The sequence below is a fragment of the Lonchura striata genome, chromosome 3 (assembly GCF_050655825.1).
Source record: "Lonchura striata isolate lonStrDom1 chromosome 3, ASM5065582v1, whole genome shotgun sequence".
Lineage (NCBI taxonomy): Eukaryota > Metazoa > Chordata > Aves > Passeriformes > Estrildidae > Lonchura > Lonchura striata.
Window position 1 is genome coordinate 92,836,595 of NC_140705.1, and position 23,858 is coordinate 92,860,452.

Consider the following 23,858-nt stretch of genomic DNA (forward strand, 5'->3'; position numbering starts at 1 on the left):
GATCTCAGATTTGGACAACAGTTTATATTAGAGGAATTAATTATATGGATTTATTTAGCATTAAGTTAGCATACAACTAATCAGGAACTTAGGGAGGATCTGTTGGGAATAGAGGATTCTCCTGCCTTAGTTAAGGAAGGATCTTGGTGTCAGATGAGGAGTCTCAAGCCCCAGGGGGTGCCCCAGCTGAAGAGGGTATGCATTCAAGTTGCAATTTAGAGAGAACTCAATTTGGACATGTCCATGTCATTCACAGAGAGGTCTCTGTGCCTTGGGGAGCACCTTGAGAGATGTCCCAACCCCAGGGGATATGAGCAGGGACAGTTCAGAGGGCACTCACTCAGTTGTTGTATCTGTGCAATAGAGTGGTTGGCTCATGGTCAAGCTGCATCCAGTGGGACAGGCTGCAAGAGACTCCTTGTACCCACAATTTCCTTTGTTCCTTGATAAGTGAGACTTGGAAAAGCCACCTGCTGTCCACATGTTAATTGCATGGTCATGTTCCACCAATGTAGAATCATAGAGTGGTCTGGATTGGAAAACCTCGAAGATCACCTCATTCCTACCATGGGCAGGGATACATTCCACTAGACTAGGCTGCTCAAAACCCCATCCAAACTGGTGTTACACACTCCACAGCTCTGGAACACCTGTTTCAGTGCCTCACTACTCTCAGATTAAAGACTTTATTCCTAATCTCCAAATCTAAACCTACATTCTTTTAGTTTAAAATAATTCCCCCTTGTCCTATTGCTACATGTTCTTGTAAAAAGTCTTTCTACCACCAAAAAGCAAGGAGGTCACAGTCCTGGGGCAAAGAACACAGAAATGAAAATAATAGAAGTACTCTTGGTTGAGGTGGTTAAGACTTTAGTGCATTCTTGGATTAAAAAAAAAACATGTTGAGGGTCATCTAAAGTTGTACTAAAAGCATAAATGAAATTTCATATATGTATATATTTGTTCTTTCATTCAATTAAATGTGTAGTGGATTTACAAAACAAGGATTGGACTCTCACTATCTTCTAAGGAAGGCATCCAATGTAACAGTGTAAATTCTGACCTTTAAATGTGAACAAAATGTGATCTCAAGGAAAGACCTTTTGAAAGTCAAGAGTAAAATTCTTATTCCACCAAAATGCAATATTTTCATCTGGAATGTATAAAATGAGATGATTTTTTTTGCTCTTTGTAAGCCTACAGGAAGCCCTCACTGAACTGTGTAAATAAAATAACCTAAAGTATCACATACTCTGGAAAATCACAAGGTAATACATATTTTCAAAGTTTGACATTTTGTGTTCTTTATGTGTGCATTAAATTTACCAGATGTATAGAATTGTTTTCCCCCTCCCCCTCCAGTAAGTGAGCAGCAAATCATGGGAGTGAGCTTGATTCTTCCTGGACTGTCCTACAGTAACAGGATTTTCTTGTTAAAACATGTTTGACCATCAAGGGATACAGGAGTCAAATGGAAATGTACCTCAGACTGCTGAGTTGATGTTTACATGCACAGGTTGACAGAAAATTGCATGATCTAGGAGGTATCTTATGATCCTTTACATCCCTCACAGAAATAGGCTGAACCTGTTGTGTGTTATGAAGCAATGACCTTGTATGGAGTTTTAAGTATGCATTTAACAGAAATAATTTAATTGAGTTCTAGAGGAGATTTTTTCCATTAACTTGTCATTATGGAATTATAATGGATACTTTAATTACGCAGTCTTTTGAATGGGAGTATTTAACTAAATGAAAATTGGGACAAGTATGTTCACCATGCTCAGTGGCACTTACTAGAAGCTTATTGTGGATGCCCAAATTGCTCAGGAAACAAAACTAAGTGAGGAAATTTGGCTGAAATATTGGATATGGCTTTCCAAAGTTTCTTCTGAAATAAGACATTGAGATAATATGTTGGCTTTTGAATTCTGAAACCTCTCTGGTCTGCTCAAACATATCCCTGTTCCTGTCCCTGCCCCCAGTTGGAAGAAAATGTTTCACTGCTTTCCAGTTGAAATTCTGATTCTTTTTTGGCCTTGAAAAGCTCTCTGGCTGATGTTTACTTCCAAAGAAGTTTCTTTTCTGCAAAGAAAACAAGTACACGAGTACTGGAATTCCAATGAGGTTAAAACTCTGAGTTTGGGTCAGGGGTCTTTTCACTTGATGTTACAGCTAGGTGTAAAAAAAAAAAGCAGTAAAGCAGGTGAAAAAGCTTATTATTGTTTTGATTGTTTAATTTTATCTATGCCAGGAATAATTTTGAAGTATCTTTTAAAAATCCTAATTGGCTTTGTTTTACTTAATGTGCTTTGGAACTTTTTTCTCAAAAGTTTATTTGTCAATATCTTGTAATTTTCTTAATGCCCCATGCTTCTCTGTGAGACTGGGAATGATAAAAAGCTTTCTTCACCTATTCTAGAGGGTTCTGCCTCTGGGTACCTTTTACTTTTTCCATTTCCTCTGTCATCCACTACAACAAAACAGGATGGGACCCATATGGCTTAATATACCTGCAGGAGGCCAAAATAAATGATTAAGAAGGTGATATCAGATTGCAGAGGTATCCAGCTGTGGGACAGAGGTGACCTCTGGGATGAATCTGCTGCTCTGTACAGCACCTTTTCTCCTCCAGTGGTCCTTCAGCTGGTGGTAGAGATTGGCTTTTGGAAGTGGGAAAGGTTTTCTGGGCTCAAACTCTTCTCCCTGGTACTTTCTTTCCTCTGGGCACTGTGTGTGTTCTCCTGCCTTGGTGGGGGGATCATTTATTACCCATGAAGCAGATGCATAAGGATGGCAAAACCACATAGGTAATCCTAATTCTGAAATTGCATATTTTTTCAGAGCCCAAATCTGCCAGGGCAGTATTCTGCTGAAGTAACATTTTGGTGTTTTATATACAAACCAATGCATTTACTTTTATAAGTATTTGTATTTGATGCAAGATTTAAGATGTTGTCACTGCACTGATGATTTATTTTCTTCAGATGGTGATTCCCAGAGGATCACTTGCCATGCAATAAGGGGAGAAAGGCAGGCAGCAGAACTGGGACACACCAAACCTCCCAGGGTGTTATAATAGTCCCATTTGTTTAGCAGGTATGTGTCCAGTTGTGCTTCATTAACTTTGATGGTACCTGGCCGTCTTCTTTCTCCTGTCAGGTTCCCAAGAAAAAACTTGGTTCATTCAGAGTATTGGACTATGAGTTTTGTATTGAAAGTTTATTGCAACAATGCTCTGTCACCTTCCCTTTCTCCCTTGAATAGCCTTATTTTTAGGGTATCTGTAAAGTATACATATACATTTCCCATCATAATTTTGTTTGTCTAAAAGGATTTTGTGGTAACAGGTTATAGAAGTGTTTTGCATTTGTTTTTTTTTCCTGCTGGCATATTTGCTCAGAAAAAAAGATGAAGTTTGCATGCTGTTCTCAGTAGGATTCTTGAACAGGAATAATTAAAAAAAAACTAAACTAGTGTTCAGTTTCAGTTTAATTACCAGCCATAGGCAGGGAAAAGGACTGTTCAAGACTTCTTTGCTTTTGGCAATGGCAGCATTTCTGCTTATTGTATGTTTTCAATGGCTTTGTCCAGTATAATTGTAAACCTCTTATTAGCAGTACAAGGTAAGCAAATTTTCCCAACAATATGTTTTCCAGTGGGATCTTAAAGACATTTGGGAATGTCAATCTGCATAGAAGAAAATTCTCTCTCCAGTAGTTATGCTTTTCAGTTCATCATAAATAATAGCCATATACAGACCTGGACTCAGGGGAGGAATATTTATGTTCTAGGCTTCAGACAGAACCTGTGAGATAAAATGCCTGGATTCTGAGTGCCAAGAATTGCATCTGAAGGGGACCTGCCCAGGGTAGTTTCTGTCTCCCTCCCAGGATCCAGGCTGTGCCCAGAGTTTCTGGTCTGAGAGCCTCAATTCCTGCACTCCAGTTTGGGCTGTGGCAGCACAGCCAGGCTGACTCACTGTGGGAGTTCATTTCTGGAGTCTCTCTGACACTAGAAATGGCACAACTGGGGAATAAAGAAAGGTCAATGGCCAAGCTGTGATATCAGGATGCATGGCAACAGGATCTTTTCTCTCTTTTTCAAATGTAAAATACACATGAAATAAAGTCTTGGGCTCTTTCGGAGAATGACTGGTTGGTTTCATTCAGCTGGGACTCATCTGTCATAGACCATGAAAATCCATTATCCATGATTCTATTTTAAGTATGTCACAGTTCAGTGCTGCTAAAAAAGCAGGGGTTTTATTTTGGTTTCTTTTTTCCCAATTGTTTACTGACACCTTTTCTTCCTTCTTTTCTTCTCTGTCTGCTGTGTGTCCTGTCATCACATTCCCCTTTCCCTCTCCCATTACCCATCTTAAGTTTTGCCAACTGGATGATGAAGGTGAGTTGAGATTTTTCTAGTTACAGATCCTAATAAAAATCAAGGTGGTACTGACCATGACCCAGGGACTGTGTTACCATCAACTAAGGGGAAAAAAATATGCTTAAGTTAAGTATAGGCTTAAGGTTGGTAACTAATTATGCAGCCTTATATAATATGTGCATCAGTTTGACATATGAGTTGCTTGAACATAAAAGTATTGGGGGAAAACTTCTACATCCCTTGCATTTTTTCTTTGCAATGCCACCATAATTGGTGTAAATACAAGGGGAGAATCTCTTACCTGGAGAGGTTCTATGTTTTGCAGTTTTAAAGGAATAAACATCCCAGGACATGAGTACTTTCCTGAATAACCCTATATATTTGCTTGTGAGGGTAATTTTAGTGATTAAAATGTAATTAATAACCAAATAGGTAAGAAAAAACCAGAAATCTCCATGGCATGAGAGGTTTCTGGCTCTTGGAAGGGTGTTAATCCCATTGAGGAGTTTGGGGGAATGAAAACCCAGCAACAGTAATTATCTAATTAATAGGCAGCAGGGTCTGCTTTCTGTAACTGTTTTTCAACAGTTATTGCAGTTTTTGGAGGTAGAAACATATAAGGGTCAACTTGCAAGTAGGGCAAGTCACAATTAAAACTGAAAATTGGGACTTGCAACATTAATTAGAAGATCATTAACTACTACTCACAATAATGTGCCTTCATGTCTTTCCTTCCTCTTGTTCTTCCCCCTCTTGAAAAAAGTATGAATTCCAATTTATCATCACTTCATGAAGGAAAATGGAATTATGTTTTGCTTCTATATGATCTCATAATGATCTGGGGATTGAACACCCTGCTTCATTTCATTCTTAAGAAGCCCAATGTGTCCTTGTGGCTAAAGGGGGATGAGAAATCAAAAAAATGGGGACTGCTCAAAAGGAGATGTTTGAGGAGAAGTTTGGGATGAGGAAGAAAATACTGACTTTGTGTCAATATAAAGATTAGACTGGGGCTGTTTTCTCAGTAAGCATGATTTAAACATGGTTAATTTGATTTGAGAAAGGCTGAAAGAGACAGGGGATTATGGCCTCAGAATATACAACCAGCTGTTTTTAATTCAGGAAAATGCATTCTACAAGAAGGAATATGAAAATTGAGGCATTTGCAAGACTTGGGAAATATAAGAGGGAAGATTTATTACCAGGAACTACGAATCCAAGTAATTTCTGATTCAGCCACAGCTGGCAAGCACAACACCTATTATTTCTGATAATACACACTTTCATTTAATGGACAATGTATTTAGCTTTCAGGTTTTCAAGACAATTCATTAACAACAACGAAGGTAAAACTGAGTTTAAAAAAATCACCTAATTTGTTGTTTTTCATTTGGTTGGCAAAAAGACAAACAAAGAACTACTGTTTAGAATGACAAGAAGCTTTCTTGGTTCTCTGAATTGTTGATAATTAAGGGAATGAATGTTCTGAGGGTGATTGTGATTCTGTGTATGTTACTGTGATTGGGGTTTGAAAATATTTTGTCTTCTAAAGAAGTTTTCAAGTAAAAGGGTTTTTTGGTTTTGTGTGTTTGTTTTTTTTTTTTTTGTTAAGATGGGAAGAAGTTGCACATCTTATTTTTTGTTGGAGCTGCTGGGGCTTTTTGTAGCTTTCAGGTTTTTCATTTGTTTATTTGCTTGGGTTTTTTAATGTTAGAAGCCTGGTGAAATTGGAAACATTCTCCATCTATTGGTGAATCATTTTCTGCTACAAAATATTCTGCCTCTGACATGATCAGCTGCCACCCCCAAAAATAGGTTTAGGGGCTATATACCTTCCAGTTGGACAACACTTTGTCACTGCAGAAAAAGTTTTGATCCCCTCCACGAGGGGATCTTCCTTTAGGGTGCTTCTAAGTTGTTGCTTAGATGGCAAAATATTTTGCTGTGTGGTGAGACCTTGGCTGCTGCTGAAAGTCCAAGTGATTTTTGTGTTAGAGAAGGATTTGGCAGTGCTTATTCACAGCTTTGAGGACTGGGGACACCAGATGCATAAGTGGATTAGGATATTCCACTTTTGACACAGAGGAATCTCATTGCTGGACCTTGTAACTGTTGTCTTTGCCATCTACATTAAATACTACAAGCTGCCAGCTACCAAAAGATGGCCATCAATTGTCATTTCTATTAATATGTGATTTGTGCAGACAGAAGTCATTAAAATGATTCAAAGCTGTAATCAGCATGATAATGGATCCTAATTGCTAGGCTCCTTAAAAACTTTAAGACAAAAAATCCATGCTAATACCATCTGAAAGCTAGCAGCAATTTATTATTTCTCTTTTGATCAAACTTTTTTTTTTTTTTGCAGGGGGTAAAAAAGGTGTTTTAATTATGTACTTGAAAAATAGTCTTGGTATTACAGATTCAGGTAGACAATAGGGACAGTGACTTTATTACTTTTCCCCTTTAGTAAATAAAGACCACAGACAATCAAATAGGTGAATGTGTTTTTTATTAAAATTAGGTAATCAAGCTCTTGGAAGAATTTAATTAAATGCATTTTGTCTTTTTTCTCCTTTTTTCCCCCCTTAAGGCTACTAAAATATAAAGCGGAAAAAAATCTGCAAATATTCTAAATTTCAGTGATCTGCTTTCAGTGCTGATCTCAGTTCTTGAAATGCTCTGAAGATGAGTCTCCTGCACATCTGTTTCTGCACAAGAAATATATCTCATGGAGAGGCAGTCAACAGTTTCACAACCTGGCAGGTCAAGAGCTCCAAAGTAAGGGTGACATTTCACATTAGCCATCACTGGCCCTGTATCTGGATAATGGGAACACTCTGCTACATCAAGGCCCTTTTCTAGCACACTTTCATTTTTATCGTTTGCTTTCTATGCATGCATTAGAACAGAAAAACTCTCCAGCAATGCCTTGTCCAGAAGACGAAGGCAATCTTTTTCATGATGGGACAGTGAGTTTGTTTGAGCTAAGAACCAGTGCTTTTAGCACTTCTTTTGTGGTAGCTAGACAGCACTCTGAAATTGCTTCTGGTTATATGGAATAGAATCAGGATTTTGGCTCTGCTTGTTATGATGCCTTGAGTTGCTGACTGTCATTCAGTAAAACACTTATGCCTTGAATAGCACATGAATTTCTAGGTATTCACACCCCATGACGATTTCTTTCTTTCTTTCTCTCCCTCCCCTGCCTATATTTTTTTTTTCCTTTTCCTCCTTTTTTTAAAATTGGAATTGCTACCACGGGCCTCCTCTGAGGGAATGTGCAACCTTTGGAAAAAGAGGTCCTTCCCCACGTTTGTCAGTCATGCTTTAGGCTTTGATCTGTACCATTTGTTCTCTTTCTTGCAGCTTTTCCGAGTGTGTTCAGATCTCCCTCGGTTTTATTTTTAGCTCCCTGTTTGCTGCAGCCCAAAGAGTGTAAGCAAGTAAATACTTCCCTTCCTCATAAAAATGATGTCTTGATCAGTATTTGCATCTCTAGCAAGCAGCTGACTTCAGCTCTGCCAGTTAAGCTGATACTCACAGCTCCTTGGTTTCTGCAAGGTTTCATAAACACTATTAAGAATTTCTCAAGTTTTTTACAGGTATTGCCAGTAACACTGATCCAAATTACTTTGCCAGGTGTTTGATGGAAATAGCATTTTAAAGAAGAGAGGCAATTGTCTGCAGCAGGCTGTAGGCTCTCTGCTGGGCTTAATAAGCAAAGTTATGTTTGTCTGGGGGACTTTTTCAGAAAACATAATAGACGAAGACAGCTTGGTTATGAGAAGCCTGGTGCATACATCAGTTTAAAAGCTTGTCACCTACTTGATGCATTAATTCAAGTACTCTGTGCAAGCCAAAGTTCCTATTCCAGGCAGAGCATACGGTCTGTCACTTAGCACATGACATGTTTTCAGATCACTGTGAGTGCGAGGGTGCCCTGAATGCCAATGCACAGGTTTGCCCTGCAAAAGCTGGCACCAATTTATTGCCCATTCAAGTAGTTCTACTGTATTGTTGGGCCTCTTTACTGCTTAAATATGAGGAAAGATGTTCAGGGTTTAGCCCACAGTTCTCCTTTACTATCCTTTAAATGTTCCTTGTGAGAAATTACTTCCATTCATCCACCAGCTGAAATAATATTCATAGGAGCATAAATGTATACAGTTGTATTTCTCTGTAATGGTCATACTGACAAGTCTCATAACTTCAGAGACAATTCACTTGCCTTACTGGTACTGAACTTGATTTTATAAAGATTAATTCATCAGGCTTAACTAGACTTTAGACAGACAAACTGAAATAAAAAACCAAACCAATCAAGCTCTAAGGAAAGAGCTGTTAATCTAAACTTTTGATCAGCAGCTGTGAGTAACAGCAGGGAAGCAGAATTTGGGATCAAGATCATACATGTAGGAATGATTTGCTCTTCAGTATGTCAGAATCAGGTCCAAAGTCCACTCATCAGTTATGAAAAAAAAAAAAAATAAGCTGGATACTTGATCTAAAATTTGATGCAGTTGCCAAATTATAGGCATATTAGATTAAATGTCTTGTATAAAATTAGATAGGCTACAGATGTAATGGGAAAACTAAAGTGTCTGAATATCTGTAGTCATGCGTGTCCTGGAGCAATTGCTATATGCACGTTTTACTGGGTTTTTTTTTCAGTGGTTGTCACTATTCACTTGGGAAGTAGAAAAGGTACTTTATGACTTGGGTGAAAAATTGCACACCAGCCTGCTGAATGGTAAATCTTGGGATAAGAAATTGTGAAAAGCACATGGGATATATTTTATCCAGCTGTGGGAACAGGCATGTTCCCAAACTGCTTGAAAGGGCAAGCTGTGGGCAGCCTTGATGAAGCTTTTCCACAGCAGTGTTCCTCATTCTAATTTTTCTGGCTACTTTTGTGCCTCAGGGAAAGCAGTCAAGTATGATGTAGAGAAGGATTCAGTGTGATGAGTGGTAATCATTTAAATGGCTGATAAAAATCCTACTGGCATCTGAATTTAGGTATCTGTACTATTAACATTTCCACACTTCCTCTCTGGTTTTGTTCCTCACAGCTTGTAAAGGAGAGGAAGCATCCTTCCAAATCTGAATGTAGAACATCTGGCAACTGAGAAGTGTGGGACCTTAATATAAGGAAAAATGAAAGTGCTTCAGTGCTTTTGCATCTCTGAAAAGAGCCACAGTGAGGTTACCCAGTGGAGTTTAAAAGTGTACTTGCAGGAAGGCATAGAATCATCCCTGAAAAAAATGCACCTGGGCTTGGATTGAAGCACAAAATGAAAGTATTAATTGCTCTTGTATGTGTATTTACAGCAGGAAGTCTTGGGTGAGCCTTGGAAAACGGGATTTGCGTGCTGAGGGAGGTGAGCAGGGTGTGATGAGCATGTCTCCAGTTTTATGAGGAATGTATCTCATTCCTTCAGTTTCCTGATAACAAAATTAGCAGCCTTGTTAGCTGTATCATTTACAGGGTACAGTTCAACATATGTTCTGATTCATGTTCACTTTGCTCAAGGTTTTCTCCTGTCTCTATTTCAAACAAAGTACCAAATCTGCCTCAGGTTAGTAGGTGTTAGCTTTACAGGCTGTTGCACTGAAAATCCTTGCACTTGAAATTCTCCTGGAACCTCTGGCAGACAAGCACATTTCTGACTTCAGAAGAGGAGGCAAGTGTGGAAACGAGGGAGTGGACTGAGCAATCAAAGGAAAACTAAACAATCCTCTTCTGGATCCTAAAGTAAGAAGCACTCTGCTTGGACTCTGCCTGCTTTTTTTAAGTCATCAAGTTTGCTGTTGACATTAGAAGAGATAGATTTAGCTTGGCATAATGCACTGCAGAAAATAGCTTTCCTGTCTAATTCTGCACTTGCATGGGACATTGAGGAGGTGACTTATACTGTCAACAACTCTCCTCAGCTGCAGAATAAAATAATAAAAAAAAAATCTTTCCAGTATTTAAATATACCTGTTAATCACTGTTTTCTGTCAGTGTTCATTTCATTATCAGCTGAGCTAGACACACTTAGGAAGACCACACTTAATAATTTATCCCAGAAAACAAATTCTGCTCAAGGGCCAAGGAAATGTGGGAGATGCTCATTGTGCCCTAATTTACAGTGTCAGATGGAACCTATAAGGGTGCAGAGTGTAAGCACCAGGAATGGGATTTGAGGATTTGTGTATCTTTGCTGTTTTAGAGGATTTGCTGCATATGAAGTTTGCTCTATATTATTTGGAGACTGTTCTGAAGGGTTTGAATGGTGGCTAGAAGCTATCCCAAGATCTACAGGCAGCTCTCTGATGAGTGAACTTATTCACTGAACAAAAGTAGTAGGAATTTCAGGATGGAAAGTTGAGGCAACCTCCTAGAAATAGAATCATAAGTCTTGGGTTTAATTTAGGCCTAGTTAATTATATTCATAGTAAACACTGTCTTGTACTGCTCATGATTGTGGGGTGTTTTTTTTGAGCAGTGAGAGAAAGCAGTTTTTAAAATCTTTGACTGCTAATGTATCTAGACATTATTATAAGCTTAGAATAAATAAGAAATACTCTCTTAGGTATTTCTTATGAGTAAAACTGGTCTTCCTTCACAGTGGTGCAGTTCCACCGATTACAATAGGCTTTGTGAGAGAGAAATCAATTTAAAATTAAAGTACTTATATTTAAAAGTGCGCTTTGATCAAGGGCCTCTGCATTGAATGATTCTTACAATGTCTAAAATATAATAAAAAAAATCCCTGTTGAAAACATTATACAGGATTGTTGCAATAATTTGCTCAAGGCTGCAGATCAGAGGAATCAAGTAACAATATTCAGTCCACTTTTTTGAAGTGTTCTGACTACAATTGTCTCTAACATGCTTGACTGATACTGCTGGAGTAGTGGAAAACATAAGTGTGAGAAGAAAACCATTGTGAGAAAATCAGTGAGCTGCTCCATTATTGTATCCTTATACAAAAATGCAAATATAAAGTAACCATTACTTTCAGGATACTATATTGGATTAAAACCAGAGGAAAGAATATCAGAAATTAAACAGTCTGTTGGCAAAGACTGAGCAAACAATAAACTACTGCTCCTTGCATCTTTTAAAAGGAAAAGAAAAACAGTTGTGCCAGTTGTATCTTTGTGTATAGAGCCATGTGTAGGCACGATTGATTCCACATCAGTACAGCTGCTGAAGAACTGCAGTTTCCATTCTGCAGGATGGGTTTGACAATATTTCAGGACTTGCATTTTACCTAGATGGGATAAAAATCTTTCCACAGGGTGGAAAGCCTGCTGCTTGATGTAATTTCTTACTGCCATCAGCTTTAGTAGTGGGACCATTTGAGAGTTTAATGCATCAGCTGCTGCATCACCACCCACATTTATGGGCTGAGGTCTCCAGACCAGTATTATCTCCCATCCTAGGACTTGTTGGTTCAGTCAGGGAGATAAGTTTGGTGCTAGGCAGGGAATTTCCTTCCCAGTGGGGACAGTCTGTGGAATGAGATAAGGGTTACTTTAGCATTTCTAGCAGAGGTAGGTTGATCTTGGGTAACTGAGAGATAAAATGGCAGATGAAATTCAAACTAGATGAGGCCCCTTGAAGGCTAAAATATCTTGAATAAAATGATGAGCCTTAAATGGGCTTCCACTGCTCAAGAACAAGATACTGGTGTTGTCCTAAATTACAGCATTGAATTTAAACTATCTTGTTTCAGTCAAAAAATAAGTGAATTGAGGTCTGGAATTACTAGAAAAGGAATGGAATACAAACCAGAGATCATTATTAGGCCACTGTGTGAATCTGTGGTTCAGCTGCATCTTGAATACTGCATGGAATTCTGAATCTTCTCTCTCAAGCTGGACATTGTAGAATCGTAGAAGTCAAAAAGAATGTCAAATGTGGTCAGAAGGCTGAAAAAAGGCTTCCATTGGATGAAAAATGAGGTGGGAAGGGACTGTAGAGGCAGGTGTGATGCAATAAAAGTTCAAGGAGTTGTGAGGGAATCAAAGGGGCTAAATAACAAATAATTATTTGGTTGTCCCTGTATAAGAAACAATAGGAGTAATTTAATGGATGGTTGGTTCTTCATACAATGTGCAATTGGATTGTGAAACTCCTTGCTACAGGATTTTAAAGATACAAAGAGGTAAATAAAAACCAAAATACAAAAAGCAAACAAACATGAATCCTACTGGGCAATGCAGGGGGCAATAATTGAAAAAAAAAAAAAGTAATCACTTTAGGGATAGGATATTTTAGTGTCACTGCTGGACCCAGAAAGATTATTTTGGGGTAAGGTACTAGGTATTTGTACTATCCTCATGCAGTCACTATTGGTCATGCTGAGCTAATTGAATATTTACTATTTAAGCAGCACACTCTTATTAAAAAAACCCTATATTTTTAAATGGATAAATATTCTCAGAAGGCTTTTTATACAGATTCACTTATGCTTCTTTGATTTCATTAGTATTAACAGCTGCGCTCTGTAATCTGGAATATACTGACAATAAGAGCAGGAGGGGAAGCAATTTATATTCCTTGACCTGTTGGCTCACTGAGGAATTAAAGCAGATACTGTAAAAATGCAGGAGTAAAAAGGTGAGCAGCAGCATTACAAAAAGATTAAACAGGGCTTTACAGTAATTTGCTGATGGCTGCAGATCAGAGAAATCAAGAAATAATATTCAGTACACTGTTTTGAAGTGCAATTAGAATAGAGGAAAAATAAGTGGAGAGGAGAACCATTGTGAGAAAATCAGTGAAAATTCATTATTGGGTAATTATTATTTAATTTCACTGGTGCATGAGTTTTTATGCTTTGCTTTGCTCTGAATACAAGGCTTTTGGGACTTGTGCAAGGACATTGTCAACAAGGAAATCTCTGGTCTTCATTCCAGAGAGAGGCAGCAATTTCTTTCTGTTGGAGTTCCCAGACTATCCATTAATTGGGAAGACTCACTCTTGTTATAGAGGGCCCAGTTATGGAATTTCTATCAAAGGATGCTTGTCCTAACCTTAGCTACATGGGGAAGAAGCTTGGTTTATCACTGCTGTGGGGCACAGTACCCAAGCAGGAATATCTTTGAATATACTCCTTAAGAAAACAGTGTTAATATAAAATGGAAACGGAGACTACAAAATTAATTTCTCTGGAAGTTAGGACTGATTTATTTAATGCAGGAAGGATAAATATGTGAGTGTTTCTTTGAGTAAATGGCTAGATTATCTTTCTTTTTGTTCCCAGAGTGTGAGTGCTCTCTAGAAATTATCTTCATAATAAATTAAACAGCAGCGATGTTCATAGTCAAAAAAGTGAAATTAAACTGGCTATTGAACTGCCACAAAAAGGGAATTATTTCTCTGTAAACTAAACACGTTTAAATAGAGGTGCACAAAAAGAAAAGGGAATATCTTCTTTCTCCGAAAAGTAATTTTCTTTGACATTATACTGTTTCTAATCTTATTTTTTTTTAATAAAACCCTGTTAGCAAGTGTTTTGCCACCAAGTGGTACCAGTGCTTTTTTTCCTAAGTAGCAACTCAACTGAAAATGAATTTCCAGAACAGCAATGGACTCTCAATTCGTTCTGGTGCAATAGGGTAACTAAATTCCTGCTAAACAATACAAACCCCTGAAAATGTGAGGAGTGGCTGAAGTCACTTGGCCTGTTCAGCCTGGAGGAGATTGTGGGGAGACCCCATTGCAGTCACAACCTCCTCATGAGGGAAAGCAGAGGGGCACTGGTCTCTTCTCTCTGGTGAGCCAGGACAGGATTTGAGGGAATGGCTTGGAGCTGTGTCAGGGGAGATTTAGGATGGAGATTAGGAAAAGGTTTTTCACCCAGAGAGTGTTTGGGCACTGGAACAGCTCCCCAGGGCAGTGGTCACAGCACCAAGCCCGACAGAAGTATTTGGACAATGCTCTCAGGCACGTGGTGTGACTATTGAAGATGGTTCTGTGCAGGGCCAGGAGCTGGACTCAGTGATCCTTGTGGGTTCCTCCCAACTCAGCTGATTCTGTGACTCTACAGCATTTAAAGATTTCATTCCATGTAGGTTTGAAACAAGGCTTGTGAGAAAAAACCTTCTTTACATAATCCCAAAGTTTAATTTTATTGTGGATACTTGCAAGTTTGTTTTAGAAGAGAAAGTATCTGCTGAGACAAAATGAATGTGTCTGTGTGTGTATTTTGGAATTATATTTCAGCAGACAAACCTATATTTATTGATTCTGTTGCTAAAAAGATGAAATATCCCTTTTTTTCCTAGTTCCAATATTATTATTGCCACAGAATATAAGCTATCAGTTATCAGAACAACAAGTTAGGCCTAAATGTTTTGTATTTTCCAAAAATTTTATTAGCCAAGAGTTATATCCTAATGTTTTGTGAATAATTTTAAGTATTATTTCTTTCTTGGATAGCCCTAAGACTCTGCAAAACATTAAAGATGAGGAAAATGTTAAATCAACAAATTTTTACACACTGTGGTTTGTTCTTTAGTTCTCTAGTTGTCTATAGACACTTGAAGGAAGTGGTGTCAAGAGTATAGGCAAATTTTGGTCAAGACTCAGTTTCAAGAAAATTAATATATCTTAACTTGATGGAGGAGGATAATTATCATCCTTATATGTCAACTAGCACTGTTTGCTGCTATTATTGCTCTGAGTGCCTGAAAAAATAAGTGCATGAAGGTAACTATATAAAATATGTGCACTATATCTGTGCTTATAAGTATTTAGCAAATTTTAGCTGTTGTTTTTTGTTTCATTTATAATACAAATTTCCATTAATCTGTTTTATTAGGCATGTGATGTCACCCTGAGACTCTGATTTTTAATGCCATGTTTTTAATCACTGTTTTTAATGCAAAGAAAACTACATTTTTTGATAGGAAATGCACAGTTGATAACAAAATTCTCTTCAGTGTTAGAAGAATCCCTATGAATTGCAGAGGTTTCAGATGGATTTTGATAGTTTTTTGTTATTGATCGAATGATGTAGAGGAGCATTTTACCATGGCAGAGAAGATCAGTGAACAACTTTTTTCCTTGTAATTTGGGCATGGCTTAGAGCAAGTCCAGCTCAGCTTGGTTCAGAATTTATTGGGAGCTGTGGAAAGACATTCTTCCTCCAATCACTTGACATTGTTTGGGCGATGATTGGACTTGATGATCTCAGGAATCATTTCCAACCTAAATGATTCCATGTCAACACCATCTTAGTTTCTATTTTCACAAATTTATTTCTCTTCAGTTTAGCAAGGTTTCCATGGACTATTTGGGCACGCTGGGTTGTGAATGCAGCAATCTTTTATCTTTTGGCAGCCATGGGAGAAAGCAGTTGCACTTTTGTAGCTTTCAGTTTAACACAGATTCCATTTTGGACAGCATGTGGTGCATAGACTGTCAAACATTCTGATCATGGGGACGTCATGCTGACCACTTGGTTATGGCTTCTTATTTCCTCAAGTTCAATTATCACACTGGCAACATAAAAAAAGTGACAAATATTTATAAAATATAATCCAGAAAGAGAAAAAACCCCCACCCTTTTAAAGGTCTTTGGAGTACTGTAAACTTCTGATCAGGATAAATGAAAGGATAAATAAGGATATGGCAGGTGGTAAAGTGAAAATAAGTTTATGGGTATAGACCAGAATTCAGTTGAAGGGTGATTCTTTAGTTGTAGAAGTGTATTTGATTATATTTTACAGGGAAATGCAGAAACCAGTTTTGTAGCCATGGTGTGTCTCTCTTCCAGGAACATACAAGAAATCTTTAACATTATTGTGAAAGAGATGACAGTTCTGCTTCTTCTATGATACTGAGAATTGACTTATAGGTACAGCAACGTGACAATGACAGATTTTCAGCATGAACTATTTACATTGGAGCTTTTTCCAAGGTTTAACACTAGCATAGAAGCTGCACTTTTTAATGGTGACAACCTGGACAAGTATAAAAAGGTACAGATGGAAAGTTTTTCTAATCTGCTGCTCCGTCAAACACCACTGCATGAAAAAGAAGCCAGGGGAAGGAGAGGAATGTTAAGTGAAGGAGGGAGGGAGTGAAGAGAGATGGAGAGGCCTCAGTCATTCAAGTTGCATCTCTCATTTCTCTTGGTTCCAGCAGCTACTTTTGTGCACTGAGGGACAGACCTAAGAAGCAGAAAGTAGTTTCTTTTATCATAATAAAACCCTGGAGAAAAAGCTCTGTTTGTGAGCACTAGTCGGTGCTTTTATACACAGACCATAAAATTCAAAATAAATGTTAGTGAGGAGTCAGTCTTTCCTTTTATTGTTTTCTGACAGAAGATATACATGCATCCTATTTCAAGGATCATAAAATAATTAAATGTTTTGTCTCTTTCATGGTCCTTTTTATAATAACATCAGATGGATTTGGAATGTAATTCCAAACCTGTGGGTGAACCAGCTATGGAGATAGGAAAAAGCACCTGAGAAGTAAGCATAGAATAAGCTTTTTTTCATTGAAATGATGATTTCATTGCCACCAGTAATTTTCATCTGATGCCAGTGTGCTGTGTTGACCCAGGATGAAGTGCAGGAATGTAATGGCAAGATGTTAGAGCATAACCTTGTTACTCTGGACTGCTCCTAAAAATCTGGCTTCTAAAACTGCAGGTGAATAAATAAAAATTAAAACATGGTACTGATAATGGGGTTCAAAAACACTGCTACAAATGAAATGAATCAAAGAGTTGGTGCAGAATTCAGCCTGGAATAAGCTGATGAAAATAACTAATTTTTACCCAAACTCTCTGCCAAGTTCTAAGGAAGAAAGGATGTTTTTTTGCTGTGTGAAAGATGTTAGAAAATAAATGGGTGAAGAACAGCTTTTTAAGTGGTAAATAATGGAATGGGAAAAATAAAATTGGAAAATATAGTGATGTTTCTCTTGGCATTGTTTCAGGGTAATTTCTTTTTTTTAATCTCTAGCAACAGAATCACATGGTGGGCCTCTATTCAGTTTGCAGCTTGTAAGACATGACTTTTTAGTATTGTTTTTAAGCTATTTCTCTGTCAAAATCACTTCTAATTCTGAACCAGTGGTGCAAGTGCTTCCAAAGATCTTGGTGACCTGCACAGAGCCTCCTTGTTTTGATATCCAGGTAAGTAATGGAAGTTTTGAACAGGCACAAGTCTCAAACACACTCCTTGGTTGAAATAACTCCTTGATTTGACATAAAATTGTTGACACTCAGCCTTGCACTGACAGCTCTTGTCATGCAGTTTTGTTCTGTGGGATCCTGGGCAGAGACAGCATCCGTTGCTTCTAAAGACTTTGCAACAGGCTTTGTAAATCATTTATTTTCTCTATGGAAAGTTTACAGAGTGCTCATACCTCTTCTGCAAAACAGGTGTTGATACCTAAGGGAGAAAAGGTTGACAAGTCTCTGTTTATTTTACCTGTTTGTTTATGTAATGTGATTTCTGCTGTCTTTAAAAATGCAGTATAGTTAGGAAATTGCGCAGCTATTTCCTGTAGCCCTGTCAGTTCCTAAAATGGATTGATAGAGATTATTCTTGACAAACCCATATCTTTGTATAATGTTGTATGATATTTTAGATGGCTAAAAGACTGCTTCCTCAATAATTTCTTTGAGTGTCTTTGTAGCTTCAGACTTCTAATCTCTAACTTCAGTAAATCACATTTGTTGTTTTTGTTTTTAATATTGTATGAATGAAAGACTTGCCCAGTCTTTAGTTGTAAAGCTAGTTGTTTTCCAGGTACTGAGCCTCCTGATCTGAAAGACAGGGTTGAGGAGCAGAATGAAGCCCCCCTAATCCAAAGGGAAATGGTCAAGGACCTTCTCCACCACTTGGACACATGGAGGTCTATGGGTGTCCTAATTTAGGGCAAATTTGGGATAAAACCTCTGGTAGGATCCCCTAGAATAAAACCCCCATGGCCCCTCTCCCCCCCCCCCCCCCACCCCCCCCATCCCACCACCTGGTTTAGGAAGAATTTCCTTGGAGAGAAGTGGGAAAAAACCTGTTTATTTAACAGGCAAAGCACTCCCCAGCACAAAAAATGAACAACACGAGATGACAAAACACTTTCATCACTCTGAAGAGATGACAAATTCAGAAAGACTCTCCTGGGAGTGGTTGCTCTGTTATCGGTCCCTGTGGTGCTGGGAATGGCTGCTGCAGGCCACAAAATGCAAACTCTCAGTGTTTCCCAGGTCCCAGTCTTGAGCAGGCTTGAATGGTTCCAAGAAAAGGGAAAGAAAAACAGTCCAGGGAAAATTCAAACTGCCCAGCTAAACTAACTAACAAACAAAAAGCAAAAGCAAGCACAAGCAGGAGCAAGAGCAAAGGCAGAAGCCAAAGCAAAAAGCAAAAGCAGCACTATGTACTACCATCTATGTCCAGCAGACTGTCAGGGAGTGAGCAGGCTGAAAACAAAACAAAACTTGACTTTTCAGAGCCAGTCTTGAGGGCACAGAACATAATATCCAGCATAAACAGAACAGACCACTGAGGATACAAGCACCATAACGTCACCCTAGGACAGTGGGGCTGGATGGGATGTGACCAGGGGTACTGAGGATCTGGCAGAAGAGCTCACCAAGCCACTTTCAGTCACTGACCAGCAGCCCTGGCTAACCAGGGAGGCCCGGGGGGCTGCAAATCAGCAAATGTGACACCCATGTACAAGAAGGGCTGGAAAGAGGAGCTGTGGAACTACAGGCCTGACAGTATGAACCCAGTGCCTGGGAAGGCCATGGATCAGATCATCCTGAGTGACACCACACAGCACGTGAAGGACAACCCGGGCATCGTGCCCACCCTTCAGGAGTTCATAACAGGCAGGTCCTGCTTGACCAACCCAGTCTCCTGTGGCAAGGTGAGAGATGATCCTCTCAGTGGATGAGGAAAGGGCTGTGGATGTTGTCTATCTATAGTAGGCTGTAGTAAAGCCTTTCCCACTGTTTCCCGCAGCATTCTCCTGGAGAAGCTGGCTTTATGTGGCTTGAGACGGGTGTACTGTTGGATGGGTGGCAAACTGCACGGATGGCTGGGCCCAGGGAATGCTGGAGAATGGAGTTAAATCCAGCTGGTGGCCAGTCACGAGTGGTGCTCCCCGGGGCTCAGTATTGGTCTCAGTCCAATATCTGTTTAATATGTTTTACATATTTAATATCTTCAACAACCTGAACAAAGTGATCAAGGGCATGCTCAGTCAGTTTGCAGATGACACTAAGTAGTTGATCTGCTGGAGGACAGGAAGGCTCTGCAGAGGGATCTGGAAAGGCTGGATTGATGGGTTGAAGCCTGTTCTATGAGGTTCAACAAGGCCAAGTGCTGGGTCCTGTGTTGGAAAAAAAGAGACCTTATCCTTATCCTGTGGAGTAGAAGTGCCAGATCTTTGAAAGATCCACAGATGTATTCTAGGGGACAGGGTATAGTAGATGCTTGGCAGTGTCATGTCGTTAGCTATATTAAAGATCTTTTCCAACTTAAATCATTCCATGATTCAATGGCTATGTTTTCACTGTGCCTAGCTGGAGATGTTTTACAAAGGAAGAAATTTTCTTCCCTATTTTATGGAAGATTGGATATATTTACCTCCCACTCAGCAGCACTTCCAGTCCTGTCCTGGAAGCCAGCAACTGCTTTTTATTCACAGCATGCTTCTGGTGTCATTACTTCTCAATTTCTGTCTGCTGCTAATGTTAGGGATCCTCCCAAGATGTGTCATCTCTATCACTGGAAGTCAATATTCATTTATTTCCTTCAAGGTCCCCAGCTCTGCCCCATGCAACACCAGGGAGAGCCTCATGGAAGCAGCTGAACGGGAACAGGGGCTCACATCTGGGGAATGTGGAGAATGTCTTAAAGACAATGAGTGGTAATTTACCCAACTGATTATCCACTGCTTTAAAACCCAATCAGCTGTTTACAATGAGCTCTTTTTGGTCATGCACTATGAATCTAATGAAGTAATACCAGAAAAAAAGCATGGCACCATGAGTGAGGGCTTTTCCCTTCATGTGTGTCTTTTTATAGCTCACTCAGGGTAAGGAGAGTAGTTGAAATAAGAGCAGGGAAATGATAAATCTTACTTTTTTTCTTAATTTTTAATTTATTTTTTTTTTTTAATCCACAGAGATGAATCATGCAGAATCAAATACCAGAAGTTTTCCTCCTAAATTTTCACTCAATTTACTCCATGGGATTTACATTATATTACTCTTGGTAATTTCCAGCTGTGTTCTTTATACAGCTGTTAGTTTTGAGTTTGGTCCTTTCCTGAAACCTCTTCACAGAAGGATTTTCACTTCAGATAACTTGGAAAGGAAGTGTTTTTATGGAAAAGGAAATGCATTTCACCAAGGTTTACGCACTTTTTCCCCCTCCAGAGCAATGTCTTAAGACCCTATGGGACAATGATAAGTAAGAATAAATAGGAAGAAGTGTTTCAGGAGCTAACAAACAGAAGACCACAAGGGCTCAGCTGAACAATTAATTTACTCTGTTGGCAGCTTCAATTAGAAATAAGTTTTAGGAATTTTCTGAGTCCTTGAAAAGTATGGTTAATGGGCTACTGGCTGAAATTCCTTTTCTTTTTGTCTGTAGAAAACCCTAGGCTCTCAGTAGACTCTCTCACCTTGGTGAGTTTGATAGGACTGCAAATATAAACCATCAGCTGGCTTTCAGATGCACCAAGATAGACTTGCCCATCATTCATGGAGATATAGAGCAGCTGCTTCCCAGGGATTATAGCCAAAAGGCCTGTGTCTGCTGAATAAATAGTACTGAGCAGGCTAAATTTGAAGGTATGACTTTTATGTGGGTGCTGACAGAAGGGGTAGATATCTCTTGAATTTTCCATATCTTTTAATAGCCCATTGTATATTCAAAGTGTTTGTGTAGTTGATTTTAAACCATACTACCCAAGATGCACATGTTAAGAATGAGAAACTCTAGGTTTCTGATTTCCATCAATGGGAAAGATTTCCATCTTTTTGTTATTTTGCATCATGATTTATTTTAGGGTGGTAGTTCATGTTTGTGTAGCATTGCATTTAAATGGATAGTGAGGTGTTAAGGCAGGAATTTTCACAATGATCAGGAGGTGCAGAGTTTTGCTATCACTGGGAATTCATGGCACATTGAAAAGGTAGAGGAAGTTAAGTCTATAGCAGAAATTCCAACATGCAGCATAGAGATGTGATTCATAAACCCCTCTCTTTTCCTTAGTGTCCTCATTGTCGTTTTCCAAGTTCTCATCTGTTGATATTTAAGAGGCACTGAGGCTGACTGAAACTCACTATTCTTCCTGGAAGGACCTTGTGTGTATAAAGCAGTAATGTTATCCTGTTATGGGATTATTTTACTTTTAAAAGAGTATTTGAGCCCTAGGGTGGGATTGAATACTGGTCCCTTAAGGAATTAGTAAAGGACTATTTTGACATCAGTGCTGGAATATGAGTTGGGTTTGGCCATCTGAATGAATTTTACAGTGAAAATCCTGTTTGGCCTTGTGCTATTGATTTATTTTTCTGAGGTCTGCATCCACCTGTAAGCAATTCTTAAAAATGAAGATGAGATTTAAATACTTCTGTTTGTTTCTGCTTAAGCATTTGGCTCTTGACCTACAAGTCTGCAAGACTCCACTCTTCTCAACAGAAGGAAATTTGAGAGGGTCTGAAGGCTGTTGGCAACAGGTGAAGCTCTGAGTTTTAAATGGGTGTTTTCATCATCAGCTTTAGAGAAACCTTTCTTCTTTCAGCTTCTGCTTGCAGAGGTTAAACCTGAACTGCTACATTCTGATCCAAGTGGGAAGATGATTGTGATTCTGTAAGTATCTGGTAAGAATAATTAGGTCATTACCCATGACTAGAAGCCAGCTAGTAATTTGTAAAATTTGTAAAAAAATTTGTAATTTGTAAAATTTGTAAAAAAAGCCAGCTGTAATTTATATTGATCAAGAATTTTGTTGATTGTTGAATGGCTGGTGATGGGATATTTCATCCAAAGTGTTTATCTTGGAGCTGTGGCATTGCACGTGTAGTGGGTTTATGAGCTAGATAATGCTCTTCTGTAATGTGTATTTAATTTTAGGACTTTTGATTATTTTCATAGTGCCAACCAATAATGTTTGTGATATAAACTGCTGTCTTCAGTAAAGGGTTGAAAGTATTGGTGCTCTGCACAAATTGATGCCTACAAACCACAATAACCTGAACAGAGGCACTTGCAGAGTTTTGGGACATTTCTTGAGCCTGCCTTGCTAGGAATTTTATTAAATACAAATATCCAGGAGAAGGCTACATAGTCTTTATTTTGGTTTTACCTGGTTGCAAAGGAGGTTGTTACAGAATAATGAATGCAGAAAAGTTTCTGCAGTATTAACTCCAATTGCAGAGGCAGGTTCTGCAAAAGTAACACCTGGTCAGTTATGTAAACATCCTTTACCAACAACTCCTAGTTCTTTTTATTGTTAAAAATGTGAAAGTGAGTGTTTAAGACATCTTAATATGAGAGCATAAGAAATAGACATGTTATGTAATGAAGTATTCTTCTAGAAATACTTAATTCGGAAGTCTGGTTAAAAGGCAGTGTAATTTCTGATTTAAAAATAAATGTGGTTACAGTTCAGCTTACTACCAAGAATCATGATACAAGGGAGAGAAGATAATAAAGACATGGATGAACAAAGAGTGGAAGTTTACTAAGTAAAGAGTGTTATGGATGACATTCTATTTTCAAAAAAAGAAAAAGAGGAATTTTCCTGTTTATGGTGGTCAAAATAGATTGGAATGGTAAAACTCCTTAGTCACTAATCACAACTAAAATGGTAAAAGGATATCAGTTTTTCAAAGATTCAAATTTTGCTTTGTTAGTAAGAACATGGTTATATTTGGTTTCTGTTTTATTTTCTTTTTCCATTAGCATGGAAGATGAAAATGGGACCTGATTTTTAATGGTACCACTAAGGAGACATGGGTGGCTCAGCCACCCTGGGGCAGCAGTCACCAGCTGGTGATCCTCAGAGATCTGATAGGTTTCCAGGTTGAAATGGAGAGTGTTTCCAAGGGTGCTCAGACTTTATTAGTGTCTCATGGCCTCAGCTGCCACAGCTCACAGTGAGGAGCAGCTCTGAAACACCTGCTTTTGTCAGAAGCACTGTCTGCATAATCTCCCTACAGCCTGTTTGATCAAGGAACATATGTCTGATGAGCATGGCTATAAACAAACCTACCATCAGTATTCCTGCCTCCCGAGCCCACCTCGGAAGAGCATGTGGCATCAGGTTGGATATGACAAGTTGAAATCAGTGCAGGATGGCAGAAAAGCAGATGTGCTTGTGCCCACATCCAGCACACTCTTGGTTAACACACACACACGCACCTGCAACCTGAAAATCCCAGGTGATGGTTTAAGGACCTGCATCAACCATAAAGCCACTAGGGATTTCA

At 38.7% G+C, this 23,858-nt stretch overlaps 1 long non-coding RNA gene across 12 annotated transcripts in view; it reads left to right on the forward strand.

Moving 5' to 3' along the window:
• The window catches only part of LOC146768015 (uncharacterized), a 264,746-nt gene that overhangs the window by 77,867 nt on the left and 163,021 nt on the right, over positions 1-23,858 (forward strand). For 8 of the 12 annotated variants that reach the window (XR_014954441.1, XR_014954448.1, XR_014954439.1 and 5 more), the window contains one exon: positions 1-22,236. This exon is cut by the window's left edge. This is a non-coding gene — a long non-coding RNA (uncharacterized LOC146768015). The remainder of the gene's footprint in view (positions 22,237-23,858) is intronic. The other 4 variants (XR_014954444.1, XR_014954446.1, XR_014954442.1 and 1 more) reach the window with 4 other exon arrangements.